Raw genomic sequence first — 14,444 nt, 5'->3', positions numbered from 1 at the left:
TTAATAATAGATCTGCAGCCTGCTGAAAAGCTTTCAGTTGCAAAGCCAAACTTGCAAATAAGCGTTGCTATTTAAACTGCTAGCCTGAAATAAGAAGCCCGTGGAAGAAAAGGGAAGTCGTACCCAGCCTCTGTTTGGCTGTTTTCTTTGGTCTCTAATTTAGCTGTGCTAAGCTGTTGCAAAATAATAGTGCAACTCAAAAGCCTCATTCTTGCTTCACTCGCTGTCCAGAGCAAGAACAGCCCATCAATTCCCCTGGTGCGCCAGTCGATGACATCATCACTCCTGCTCCAGAGGAGTCCCAAAGTTGGGCTCCACCCACTCCACCTGTGAGAGAAATTCCAGGGAGCACTGGAGCGATCACTGGATATCAAGGCCATTAATCATAACTCATGGGCCAGCCTATATTTTAAGGGGGGAAAGAAACAATGGCCGTGTTACACAACTGAAGAGCCTGTTTGCAAGGCGGCCCCGACTGCCTCTCTTAGTCCCACAAACAAGATCTTGCAGACTTGGGCTGAGTCCCAGCGAGGAAGCAAAGAAAGGAACCATTTTTAGAAGCCAGGTGACCTTGAGATCAAATCCATCTGTATATCCAAATAGGATGTTTCGTTTGTTTGTTTTGAGCAGCACACAGACAAGATCAGTGTTGCCCTGGATTTACTCCAGAATCATTAAAAGCAGTGAGAAGCTCGCTTCTGTGTAGCGTTTCCAGATATGGATTTGTCCTGGAGGACTGGAAACTCTGGCAGTCACACCCCTTTCGAAACACGCAAATCAGCACACTTGCACACGCACGCACACGCACACAACATGAGAGAGGTATCTCTGGGGTTGTGTGTGCCCCCCCCCCCGCCACTATATAAAATCCCTACGAAAACAAACCAATATAAATCCTGTTGGCTGCCAACAGGGAAGAGAAGCAGCTCCGAAAACGCTCATCCATCTGTTTGGGACTGGATCAGGCAAGCGAGGAATGCAGCAGCAAGGGCGTTGAGAAATGTAATTTGGGTATATAAAGGATGGACAAATGGGTCATTGTCCAGAAACCATGAAAACACATTGATTCTAATATATTAGAGCCTAACATTTAGGGGAGACAGGTGGGCATAAACATGTGTTTTTCAGGGGTTGTAGCTGCTCTGGTTCGCCAGAAGCGGCTTAGTCATGCTGGCCACATGACCCGGAAGCTGTAGGCCGGCTCTCTTGGCCAATAAAGCAAGATGAGCGCCGCAACCCCAGAGTTGGCCACGACTGGACCTAATGGTCAGGGGTCCCTTTACCTTTATTCCATCAGGGCAAATCTATCAGGGACCACCTGATGGTGGTTGATTGGCCTCCTGTCAAATGGGGGGCATTCCTTTCTCTCTTTCTTCCACTCACTTGGCTCATCCTAACTTTCCTCATCCAGTGGGCTGTGGGGAAAGAGGCAGATTGGCCCCATACCAACCTGAGGTTGCCCACTCCCAGTTTAGGGAAGCAGCCCTCAGCCACATCTGCAGCGTGCATTTAAGGAACTAGGATACCACTTCAAACAGCCATGGATTATCCCAAAGAATTCTGGGAGCTGTAGTTTGTTAGGGGTTCTGAGAGGCATCAAGAGAGCCTCTATTCCCCTTGCAGAGTCATGATTCCAAGAATAGTTTAGCCATCAACCCCTCTTCAGGGAAGTTTTTAATGTGTGACATTTTAGTGTATTTTTGGTCTTTGTTGGAAGCCGCCCAGAGTGGCAGGGGAAACCCAGCCAGATGGGCGGGGTACAAATAATAAATTATTATTATTATTATTATTATTATTATTATTACGCCAATATGGAATCATGAAGAACTGAACTTGAGATGGAAAAGAATGAGAAACCCAAACTGGTCGATTCAACCATCCCTCACCGAAGCATTTTGAAATCTCGTTGTGGTAAGCTATCTAAGAACAGTTAACAAAAATAGTTTTGAGTGGGGGGGGGGATAGAGAGAGAAAGAGACCTGCAAAACTGTTATACTATGGGAAAATATTCCCCAGGAATCGAGATCAAACACCTGCTCAAAGGAAAACACAATGCAGAACGTTAACAGCTCCCACAGACATTATTGTATGGATGTTCTGAATACGACTCGTTCCAACCTCCAGTCACCATGGTTACGTAGTTTGGAGTACCCTTTTCCAACAGCAGCACTGAGTTCCACAGAGGGAATTGAAAGCAAAACCGTCAGTATCACAACGCCATTATACAAATCTACTGTTGCTGGGAGTATTGTGTACAGTTAGGGTCACCTCACTTGAAAAAGGATATTGCAGACTTGGGAAAGGTTCAAAAAAGGGCAGCCAAAAGGGCAGGGGTCAGCATACTTTTTCAGCAGGGGGCCGGTCCACTGTCCCTCAGACTTTGGGGGGGTCAGACTATATGGGGGGGGGGGAATGAACGAATTCCTACGCCCCACAAATAACCCAGGGATGCATTTTAAATAAAAGCACACATTCTACTCATGTAAAAACACGCTGATTCCTAGACCGTCCGCGGGCCGGATTGAGAAGGCGATTGGGCCGGATCCGGCCCCCGGGCCTTACTTTGCCTACCCATCATCAAGGGGGTGGAGTGGCTCCCTTGTGAGGAAAAAATGCAGTATTTGGACATTTTTAGTTTAGAGAAAAGAGGTAGCATGGTAAAATGATACATGACAAAGAGAAAGTGAATCGAGGAAAGTTTTTCTTCCTTTCTCATAATGCTGGAACTGAAGGGCACCTAATGAAGCTGAAGATTCAGGACAAAGAAAGTAATTCTTCATGCAGCGCACAGTTAAACTAAATAGAACTGGGCAGACTCACAGGGGATGAGGGTATCAGTGGCTACAAGTCATAATGTCTAAGCTCTGCTTCCACAGATGGAGGCAATCGTGCTTCTGAATGCCATTTGCTGGAAACCCAAGGAGGGCAGAGGGCTCTTGTGCTCAGATCCTACTTCCCATGGAGGGATCTTGTTGACCCCTGCGAGAGCAGGGTGATGGACTGGACGGGCCATTGGCACGATCCGGCTGGCTCGTCTTATGTTCTTAGGTGTAAATTATATCCATTCCAGTTTCTCTCCATTTCTCATTTTCCAATCTTTAAATTCAGTTCTCCACATTTCTATGTCACTTTGTGAATTTTGCTTTTTTAAAAAAAGAAGTCCTTGTGAAAATTCATCAGCATTCTCATGTGAATTCCTTCTACTATACTCATTTTAGGCACCCTGAGCCCAGTCTTGGCTGGGGAGGGCAGGGTATAAATAAAAAATAATAATAACTATTATTATTATTATTATTATTATTATTATTATTATTATTATTATATGCAATTTTGCCTAATGTCCACATTTCTGCAAGGCATAAAGTAATGCATTTCCATACATTCTTTGCACTAACGTTCGCATTCCTGGGCACACTTTACCCTAGTATATGCAGTGCCATTTTTCGAGAAAAAGAGGTGCCAGAACTCACCATGAACGCCCCCCCCCCTTGTTCTCTTATAGTGGCAATGTCCACCTGAGAGGAGCCGGAACTGAGTTCTGGTGAGTTCTGGCTGGGAAAATAAGCCTTGAGTCTACACATCATTGAACACAATAGTTGTCTGAAGAACCACGTTGCAGAATTCACAGAGTTGTCAGTTCAAAGAATGGTGATGTTTCAGTTTACAACATTGTGCATTCGGACAAGTTCCCCTTTAAATGCAGATGGAAGTGGATTTCTCCCCGAAGCCTACTTCCAAGCCACTCACAACAATAACAAGGCATTAAAAACACACACGAGCACATTTCCGCCAATATAATCAACACAGTGGTGCATCGAGAAAGCAAAAACAAGCAATGCAATTAAGAACCAATGTTGCTCAATAGAGAGGTCGCAATAATTCAAAAATACCATTATCAGAAACGGCTGCTGCGTGCCAGTGGAGAAATCCTTCTGGGAAGGGGCTTGGTTACCCAGTGCAGCAGCAGAATTGCCCATTTACTCTTTTGTAGGGTTGCAGCTTCAATCCCCGGCAGCATCCCTAGGTGTAGCTGAGAAAGACTTCCTGCCTGAAACTCTGGAGCGCTGCTGCCAGTCAGTGTAGAACAGAGGTAGGGACCCTCCACCCATGGGCCTAATGCGGCTGACTAGGCTTCTCTATGGGATGCAGGTGGCGCTGTGGGTTAAACCACAGAGCCTAGGACTTGCTGATCAGAAGGTTGGCAGTTCGAATCCCCACGATGGGGTGAGCTCCCGTCGCTCGGTCCCTGCTCCTGCCAACCTAGCAGTTCAAAAGCACGTCAAAGTGCATGTAGATAAATAGGTACCACTCTGGCGGGAAGGTAAACGGCGTTTCCGTGCACTGCTCTGGTTTGCCAGAAGCAGCTTAGTCATGCTGGCCACATGACCCAGAAGCTGTACGCCGGCTCCCTCGGCCAATAAAGCAAGATGAGCGCCACAACCCCAGAGTCGGTCACGACTGGACCTAATGGTCAGGGGTCCCTTTACCTTTACCTAGGCTTCTCTATCTGGTCCAGGTCACACCCCACCAGCCCTGCTCCACCCACACCTTGGGGTGTTTTTGTGTGGCAAGGAGCATGTCCTTTCTGACCCATACAATAAGCTGGGAAATGTGGATTGGGCCAGTTCTCCCTGAGATTGTGTGGCACGAATTAAATTCCTCAAGCATCCTGCCTTCATCAAGTTCTAACATCATGCAAAATAAAGAAAAACATGTACCACACATGCCACACATCAGGGCCGGATTTAGGTTTGATGAGGCCCTAAGCCAGGCATTGGCAAACTCGGCCCTCCAGATGTTTTGGGATTACAATTCCCATCATCCCTGACCACTGGTCCTGTTAGCTAGGGGTGATGGGAGTTGTAGTTCCCAAACACCTGGAGGGCCAAGTTTGCGTATGCCTGCCCTAAACTACTGAAGGTAATGGGGCCCTTTATATGTCCAGCTATCCTTTATCAACAACAAATTATCGCTGTTTTTTGTGTTGAATATATGCGATATGGTAATTTATGGACCTAGTAGGTATCTATAGCCATTTGCACATAACAAATAGGAGCCTACACAACACAAAACACTGTTGCTGTATGTAGGTTTTATTTTATTTGCTTTTTATCTTATATTTTGGAAATGTATATCCAGGTTTTATTTCCTTTAAATTTGGGGGAAGGGCAAGAGAGTGGGGCCCTAAGCTATAGCTTGTTTAGCTTATACGTAAATCTGGCACTGGGGCTGGCCCATTCATGAGTCAAGGTGAGGCAACTGCCTCAGGCGGCAGAATGGCTGCCCTCTGGGTCTCCCGGGGTGTCCACTTGCCCAGGAGTGGGACCCTCCTCACGCTGTCTTTGATTTCCACTTCATCCATCCTTTAAGGTTAATTTGATTCCCCTTCTTGTAGATCTTTATTTCCCCCTTGTTCCCAACGTAGATCTTCATTCACCCCTTCGGCAAGGGAGGACGCCATTTTGTAATTCACCTCAGGTGCCAAAATGTCTTGGGTCAGCCACAAATGTGCAGTCTTCAGGTTTTTCCTTTTCCTCTGCAGTTGGAAAAGGTGCAACCAGAGTTTCACACAAATATTCTCAGCTTAGCTCTGCCATATATCTGTAAGAACATAAGGAGAGACCTGCTGGAGCTAGACTTGCCTTCTTCACCTCTCATTGTCTCCTGTTCCACCTCCTGGTGGGCCCCATCCCAACATCATGCCCTCTGCTACCAATTCAGTCTCCTGGCCTACCAGCTGCCTAAGGGAGTCCAGAAGCAGGGCCCTAATGCAGCAGCGACACTGCCCACAACCAGTATTCAGAGGTACCCTGCCTCTGGCAGTGAAGATATAGGCATCATTTCACCCCAGTGCTAAGGACATTCCACCCATTTCCGAGTTAGTGTGGCATAGCTCCACATCTGTCAATGCATAGATGAAGGTGCTTAGATAGTCAACAGATGTTTGAAAGAATGACGCGTTTAGGAGACAGGCCAGATGTTTAGGTGCCGTCTAGGAATCTGCCTTAGGCTCGACTGGGATTGAAGATTGAGTAAACAGTGCCCAGCAGATTGAGGAACTGCTGGACATTGCCCTGGAGCGAATGTTTTGGATACTTTGAATAATCTGAAAAATGGGCAGATGGAGAATGGGAAGTCCTCTCTACTTCTTTCCTTTATCTCTCTTTTTCTATTTTATGCTATCTGAAATTATTTTTAATGACATTTAGCTTTTGTCTGTTTTGTTGCTGTTTTTTGGGGGGGGGGTTGTTTAAGTTGCATTTGGTTTTTTGATGTCCTCTATGTTGGGTTGCGGGACGCGGGTGGCGCTGTGGGTTAAACCACAGAGCCTAGGACTTGCTGATCAGAAGGTCGGCGGTTCGAATCGCCGCGATGGGGTGAGCTCCTGTTGCTCGGCCCCTCTCCTGCCAACCTAGCAGTTCGAAAGCACGTCAAATAGATAAATAGGGACTGCTCCGGCAGGAAGGTAAATGGCGTTTCCATGCGCTGCTCTGGTTCGCCAGAAGCGGCTTAGTCATGCTGGCCACATGACCCAGAAGCTGTATGCTGGCTCATAAAGCGAGATGAGCCCCGCAACCCCAGAGTCGGCCATGACTGCACCTAATGGTCAGGGGTCCCTTTACCTTTACCTATGTTGGGTTGAGGAGGATACTCACAAGAAGGTGATGGGTGACCAAAGAACCCTGCATGGGAGGCAGGGAAGGGAATAACTCCCAGGTGGGAGGCTGGAAGAAGAAATGGAAGCTTCCAGCTGTGAACTGGGAAGCTCCACTCCTTTTTGTGTGAAATAAGGGTTAAGGGTGCCACCAGTTTCACACAAATATTCTCAGCGTAGTTCTGCCATATATCTGTAAGAACATCTGTCCTTGATTTCCCACAACCCAACATAGAGGACATCAAAAAACCAAATCAGTCCTTGATAGAGGGCTCTGTATTTTATTTTCTCTCTCTTTCTTTACCTTCCTATTTCCTCTCATTGTTTTCTTTCTTTCTTTCTTTCTTTCTTTCTTGGTTCCCCCCGCCTTCTCTATTTTTATTTAGTTTGTTTTTTATTGTATTCTATGTTGAAAACTTCCAGTAAATAATCAGATTTTTTAAAAAAAGAATCTGCCTTAGGATGAGTCAGACCATTAGCCCACCCAGCGCAGTATTGTCTGCACTGACTGGCAGCAGCTCTCCAGGGTTTCAAGCAGCAGAGAGTCCTACCAAGAGATAATGAGGATTGAACAAATGCTCTATTGCTGAGCAGCAGGTCTTCTCTGCGGGGGTGGGGGTTGGCAAAGGGGGGCTCATTCCCTCTAGCAGTGTCTCAGGTGGGTGAGTGCCAGCAAATAAGATTTTAAAGAAAAAGAAAGAGCAGAGCAATGGGGAGGTGAGCGGGTGGTTCATCAAGCACCTTTGAAGTCCATTGGGCTCAAAAGTGTTGGTGGCAAAGGTATAACAGTTAAAGCATTGGATTGTGATCTGGGTTTGAATCATCACTCAGCCATGAAGCTCCCTGGGTAAACTTGGACCTGTCGTTGACTCTGAGCCTGATCTACCTTGCAGGTAAAATGGGGAGAGCGAAACCAGGTCTACCACCTTGAGCTCCTTGGAGGAAAAGATGGAGGTGTAAATGAAATGTACTACATAAACCAAGCCAGGGCTAGTGCGAGATGCACCCAAAGCAAGCCATCGAACCTCTCCCCTCCCCAGGGCGAGCCATTGCTCCTCTTCCCTCATCTTTGCAAGGTAGTGAGCAGGGAAAGCAAAAACCCACCCTTTCCTACTGACTGCCATGGCAGTGTTGATACGAGCAGCCGCCCCCACAGCCTTTAGAGATGCCTTCAACACCAGCCAGCCACATCCCTTGCTGCCACAGCAACCCATGCATCCTGCACTGCGGACAGCAGCCACAGCTCACAGGAGCGGCCGGGTAGCTGCTGACCACCTCCGCTGGACAGCATCCCAGAAAATCAAGGTGGGAAAGAAGAGTCGCGGTGCTCAGGCGAAACAAGAAAGCAGGGCCCACGGGAGTGCTTGTCCATCACCTCCATCTCCTGTCACCTGAGGCCTTTGCTTCGTTTTGTCTAATGGATGGACCGGCACCGAGTTGAACCTATAATCTTTCCATAGAGAATAGAGGGAGGAAGCAAAGTATGGGGAACCCTGTGGCCTTCTTGGAGTCCATCTCCCATCATTCGTGGCCGTTGGCCAAGCTAGCTATGCCTAATGGGAATAAGAGGTCAGCCACCTTGGGAGGGCTCCAGGTTCTGCGTTCTTGGTTCACAGAAACCAGAAGTCAAGCAGACAGTAGCCCTGCCCAGGAGCGTCATTTGCCATGCAGTTAATACCACATGGAGGGAGGCTACAGGCTCATGTACAGAAGCCCCAATGAAGGCTGGGCCATGAGGGTGAATGAGGCACTGCCCCACCAACCTCACTCTCCCCTCAGCCAGAGGCCAGCTGCCTGCCTTCTTACTTACAACCAGTCCAGCTTCCAAAGGCTCAATGCTGCCCTTGTAGAGCTCATCCAGGAGGACAATGGGGGAGAAACTGGAATTGGCTCTGATGCCACCAACTGTTTGGCTCCCGTCCCACCAGTCTCAATGGGCACCGACTGCCACTAATCTTAATGGAACTACTGTACTGAATCTCTTAGCTGGTTTTACAGAGTGAGCCGGTGTAAAGACGGGTCCCAGCTTCATTCCCTAGCACGTTCAGTTTAAAGACAGCGAGTGATGGGAAAGTCCTGTGTGTGTATGTGTGTTTGTGTGTGTGTGTGCGCGCGCGCGTGTCTGTCTGTCTGTCTCTCCCCAAGTCCCTGGAGTATACTGAGCTAGATGAAAAAAACATAACCGTAGAATCATAGAACTGGAAGAGCCATCTAGTCCAACCCCCTGCAATGCAGGAATATTTTGCCCAACATGGGGCTTGAACCCATGACCCTCATGCTCTACCAACTGAGCTCTCTGACCTGTCATAGGACAGCTTCCCAGGTCCACCACCACCCCACCTAGATGTGGGTTGCAGAGTGGCGCAGTGAAAGCAGACATCCCTCCACAACAGGTCAGTCCAAAGGAAGACTTCATATCATACCCAGCAGCAGTGGAGGCTGGATCATCAGGTGGGTCACTGCCCCACCAACCTCCATCTCAGTTCCTCAAGCCCATCTCCCTTCTTACTTGCCACCAGACCAGGAGGTGGCTCTGGTTGTCAGCTTCTTCGTATCAGCATTGCCCTTGCAGATCTCAGCAAGGAGGAGGAGGAGGAGGAGGACAAAATTAGAAGGAGTTAGTTCTGCCTCTCGCTGGTTCTGGCTCCACTTTCTGCTGGTCTTCCTGACTTCCACCCCACCTGTCCCAGTGAGCACCACCACACAGCAGGTTGTTGTAGACAACCGTTTTTAACCATCTGCATGCCAGGAAGCCTCTGTATAGAAGGCACCTAGCCCTTGTGGTTCTTGGAGGGACGATAACAATATTTGCAATTTTCTGCCCCTCGACACAGACCAGACCACTTTACAAACCATATACCCTGTTGCACCCTTGTGTTGTTCTTTCAGCTTCCATATGGGGCTAAACAATTTCAACCTTTTGCAATGCAGTTATTGGGAAAGGGTAAAAAAAAGGGGGGAGACGATTGCCACTCTTGCTAGCAGTAATCTCACTCTGGTCATTTAACAGTGGAGGTCAAAAACATTCTGCCAAATCGTTCTCTTGCTGCTGCATTGGTCTAGTTTATAAACAGGGAGCCTCACTCACACAACACGGTGTGACCTATAAATGAATGCATCCCCCCCCCCCCAAGCAAACAAGACACCCAGAGTTGCAGGAGCAAAGCTTTCGTGAAAGATATGGGAAGGGGATCTCCCTCTCTTAGCACAATATTGATCCTGCATTTTCTCCTTCCGACAAGTTAGCAAATTAAGGCTTGCCTGCCTAGACAATCTGGAGCGTGCCCCATTTCGTGTTTGACATATTCAAACAGGAACCCCTGTCCCAAGTTGCCGCCACCTCCTCGGACCCTCGCAATTGCCCCAGACGCCCGAGGCTTGTTCAGCCTCCTCAAAACAATTTTCTGTACCCCCAACCCTGTCGCATCAGCAGACAACACAACCTCCTGTAAAGCTCCTTTCCTTTCCTAAAGCTACACATGCCTCTACGGTTCTGCGGTAGTAATAGTAGAAAAAGCAAACATGTTGAAATGGTTATTGCTTGAGGAGCTTGAAAGGCACTCGGTCCCCATTGATGCAAAATATACAGAAGCACAAACAGACAGACTTTGTGCATAAGAGCATCTCTGCCGTTCCAGAGTGCAAATTCTCTTGACGCATCATGCTCTGGCACATGTTATATGAGCATTGTTTTACGTTCAGATTATGGCTCAGCCGAGACAAGAATCGGATCCTTACCTTAAAATTGCCTTGCTGCTTCACTTTATGCAACGTTGATGCTCACAGTCAACATCAAGGCAAGGTTTATTTATTTCAAAGACAAGGAAGGAGGGCATGCAGTTATGGAGCCAGCCGTTCAGTGTTCCCTCGCAAAGGAGAAGCTTCTATGGCATTGTTGATTTGGAGTAGATGATGTGTCTGCATTTGCTAACCTGCTGTTTTAATGCTCTACGGTCTCTTGGCAAGAAACCAGCAGCATTCCCAGCCACAAGGGGGCGTTCGGTGTTTTCATGAGCCACCGCGCATCTCGCAAACCTTCCACGCTTCTTGCAAGAAACACAAAAGAATTGGTTCGGCAGCATTCAGGCTACTATACATGGGGGAGAAACAAAGAAAAACAGAGGGGGGGACCCCACAGGGCTTTGGGAGGAACCCATCTTCCATTCTGCACTTCGGCCAGTGCAGTGATGCTGCCACTATTGCTAGATGTCCACCAAGGAGACTTTGGTTCAAACCCCCAGCCAGCTGTGAAGCCGACCTCATAACTGCCTATGCTTGTTCGTTTATTTATTTTTAAGAAATACTGTATTTATATCCTGCCTTTATAATCCAAGCAGCACAAGTTAGCTTGCATGGTTCCCTCCACCCAGCATTCTATCTCCGCAACAAATCCATGAGGTGGGATAGTTTAAGAAGTGGCCCGCGATCAATTAGCTAAGCATCCCAGTTTGAGTGGGGAATCAGACCCTTGTCTGCTACACTGCGCAGCGTTCTAGCTGATCAGATCATGTCATTCATTTGTCCATCGAGCTCAGCATCGTCAACTCTGGCTGGCAACAGCTCTCTGGGGTTGCAAGCAAAAGCCTCTCTCATCATCTGCTATTTCCTTCTCAACTGGAATTGTCACAGATTGAATCGGGGAACTATCTGCCTGGAAAACATGCGCCCTATCGCAGAGCATGCTCTCTCACTTGCTCTACACACACACACACACAGACAAACACAATTGGTCCATCTAGCCCTGTTCATCCCACTCTGATAGCAGTGACTCTTCTCAGTTATTATCATGAATTCAAAGCGTTGGTGTTGACCTTTAAAGCCCTAAATGGCCTCGGCCCAGTATACCTGAAGGAGCGTCTCCACCCCCATCATCCAGCCCGGACCCTGAGGTCCAGCGCCGAGTGCCTTCTGGTGGTCCCCTCACTGCAAGAAGCCAAGTTACAGGGAACCAGGCAGAGGGCCTTCTCCGTAGTGGCACCCGCCCTGTGGAACCCCCTCCCACCAGATGTCAAAGAGATAAACAACTATCTGTAGGCAGCCCTGTTCAGGGAAGTTTTTAATGTGTGACATTTTAATGTATTTTAATCTTTGTTGGAAGCCACCCAGAGTGGCTGGGGAAACCCAGCCAGATGGGCGGGGTACAAATAAAATATTATTATTATTATTATTATTATTATTATTATTATTATTAAAAAAAAATATGCACTAGGGCAAATGGGGCACTACCCTGCCAGCCTTCCCACAGCCAGCTGCACCTTGCCCACCTTCTTATTTAAAAGACATGGGGCAGGGCACAGCGTCTCAGCTTCCTCCCCTTCAGTGTCAGTGATACCCTTGCAGAACTCAGCAAGAAGGATGGGGATAACACTAGAAACAGCTGGCTCCTCTAGTCATTGGCTCTGGCTCTGGCTCTGACTCTGCCTGTCGTGCACTCTGGCTCCCCCTACTGTTGGGCTCCCCGCTTTCTGCCCTACTAGTCCCAATGGGCACCAGCCATTGCTGAACATTTGTGTCTGCCCTATACAGTGTCAGACACTACTGCTACCTACTACGACCAGCTGCGGCTCTCCACGGTCTTATTCCACACTGCCAGGCACTCTTCCAACAATCACGCTATCTCCCTCCCCACCCCTTTCCTCCATCTCTCAAAGTGCATGTCTTCCCCAAATGAATTATTTGCAGCTCCCTGTTTCAGCGCCATACCCCAGGAGATGGCTCACACACTTTCGCAAACAGAGGTGTAACTTGTGGGCAAAGTAACGCATGTATTTTTGCTCCAGTAAAGTTGCCTTGTTGGAAGAAATGGTTATTCTAGTGTTGATTAAGAAGACCTGCTGGATCAGGCCAAACATCCTTCTAGTCCAGCTTAACACCAGGTGTCAGTGAAGTTAACCAAAAACAGTGCAGACCTAGTGATCACAGCAACTCTTCCCAGATCTTGCCTGAGTGAGGCAGTTGTGAGGACTGAAGGTCCCCATCTTCCTACCATTCTCTAAGGATCCTCACCCCGTTCCTTCCCCTGTAGCCAAAGCCTCTATTATCTTGTCTCTCTCTTTGGTCCACCCTCTTCATTTCTCTGCATGTTCTGGGGAGGGGAGGGGAGCTGGTCACAGCAGGAGGGGGAGACTTACTGGGGTCTGCAGCAGCTTCCTCATCTATGTCTCCTGGCCCCACTCCTTTCCTGCCTCTGATTCTGGGCTGCTCTCTGCCCCAGGCTCTTCCTGCTCACTAAACCCTGTTCCCTATTCAGATTCCGACATCTCCTCCTTCCAGGCTGCCCTCTCTGCTCCCTCTGACCACTCATTGTCATCCCACCACCAATCCACAGACTTCTTCCCCAGGGGTTCCCTTGGGGGTTCTCCAGCCAGTGCCTCCCACCACTCCTCTGCATCCAGCCAGCCCATAATAGTTCTGCATGAGGATGGACTTTCCTTTCATTCCAGGTCCCACTTGTTGTCTTAATCCCGGTATCAAATGGTACAGTAATTATAAAAATGAGGTTTTCAGGTTAGCAGAGATAAATCATTGCAATACAACAGGCTCCAAGAGATCCCATGGACACATTCATTTACCACCGGCGGGGGGGGGGGGATTGCCCTTACAGCGCAGAGGCCTACATTTACTCGGGGAATTTGGAAAACAGAGTATGAGGGCTTAATGGCTCTAAAAGCTTCCGAGGTCCACCAAAGTCAGAGAATCAAACTCAGAGAGTGCAGGAGTATCGATTTCCTTGCCATTAGCCTCTTCTCCGAGGCGTAGAACACATTCAACACAGAGGTTTCATAGGGGACAGATCTGGAAAGGTTGTTTCTCTTAGAATTGCTTCCAGCTACAAATTCTGCAGAAAGCTATTTATCTCTGAGATTTGTGATCTATCCCTGGGCACGCATAAGGCATAATTAGATTCTACCCTCATGAAACTCAGGGTGCGAGGAGATAAAAGGCTGAGCAATAGCATACCCTCCAAGATTTTCAGTGGTGGAAAGAGGAGCAGGTTTGTAAGAGGGGGCTAATACGCAGTCCCCCTGAAAATGGGGGGGGAGCATGTGAGGGGAATTGTGGGTCACAACGCAAGGAGGGAGCAGCTTCCACCCTGCCTTGTATTCATCACAAACAGCATTGTTTCCATTCCACTGCAGTTCGGCTTCCGCTAAAATGTACATTATTCGTCTCGCTATTCACTACCGGTGAAACTAACATAACTAATGACGTAAGGGTTCTTTGCATTTTGCATTTCAGCGCAAGGGTTTGGGAAGGCTCTGGCAGGGTCCTAGAGCCTTCCTTCTCCTTCCCAAAACTGTGCAAGCACTAACTGGGCCTTGGGAAAGAAAGAGGGGGACTCTAGGACCCTATCGGACCCTCATGTCTCTTTCCCAAACGCTTACCAGGATTTGGGAAGGAGGCAAGAAGGTGCCCTCTCAACTCGGCACCTGTGCAGGGGAACCAGTTGTGCCGCCCTAAATCCACCGTTGGGATGGCACAACTATCCATCTTCCTCCTCCTTGGTCTCAGTGCTGCCCTTGTAGAACTCAGCATGGAGGAGGATTAGAATTACCGTATTTTTCACACCATAGGACGCACCGGACAATAGGACGCACTTTGTTTTAGAGGGGGGAGAACAAGAAAAAAAAAATTTTCCCCTCTCTGCCCAGCACCCCTTCAGTGAAGCAGCAGGAGGCGCTGCACAGAGAGGGGGAGAACTTTCCCCCTCTTGTTTTCCCGCTCTAAAACAAGGTGCCGTTTAAGGTGCGTTCAGGCGGCTACCTTGGAAGCCTGGAGAGCGAGAGGG

General features: G+C 48.3%; 1 protein-coding gene across 2 annotated transcripts in view; it reads right to left on the bottom strand.

Moving 5' to 3' along the window:
- RAP1GAP2 (RAP1 GTPase activating protein 2) overlaps nt 1-14,444 on the bottom strand; it is a 194,054-nt gene that overhangs the window by 165,923 nt on the left and 13,687 nt on the right. Inside the window, exon 1 of one of the 2 annotated variants that reach the window (XM_080982926.1) lies at nt 10,394-10,673. The exons of the other annotated variant lie outside the window; for it this stretch is intronic. The gene's annotated coding sequence lies outside the window, so the exon portion shown is untranslated. Of the gene's footprint in view, nt 1-10,393; nt 10,674-14,444 lie in introns of those variants that run through there. 2 annotated transcript variants of the gene reach the window in all.

The sequence above is a fragment of the Podarcis pityusensis genome (assembly GCF_964106645.2).
Source record: "Podarcis pityusensis genome assembly, chromosome: 15".
NCBI lineage: Eukaryota > Metazoa > Chordata > Lepidosauria > Squamata > Lacertidae > Podarcis > Podarcis pityusensis.
Note: the sequence above shows the minus strand (reverse complement) of the source record. Positions and strands in the feature narration are given on the sequence as shown.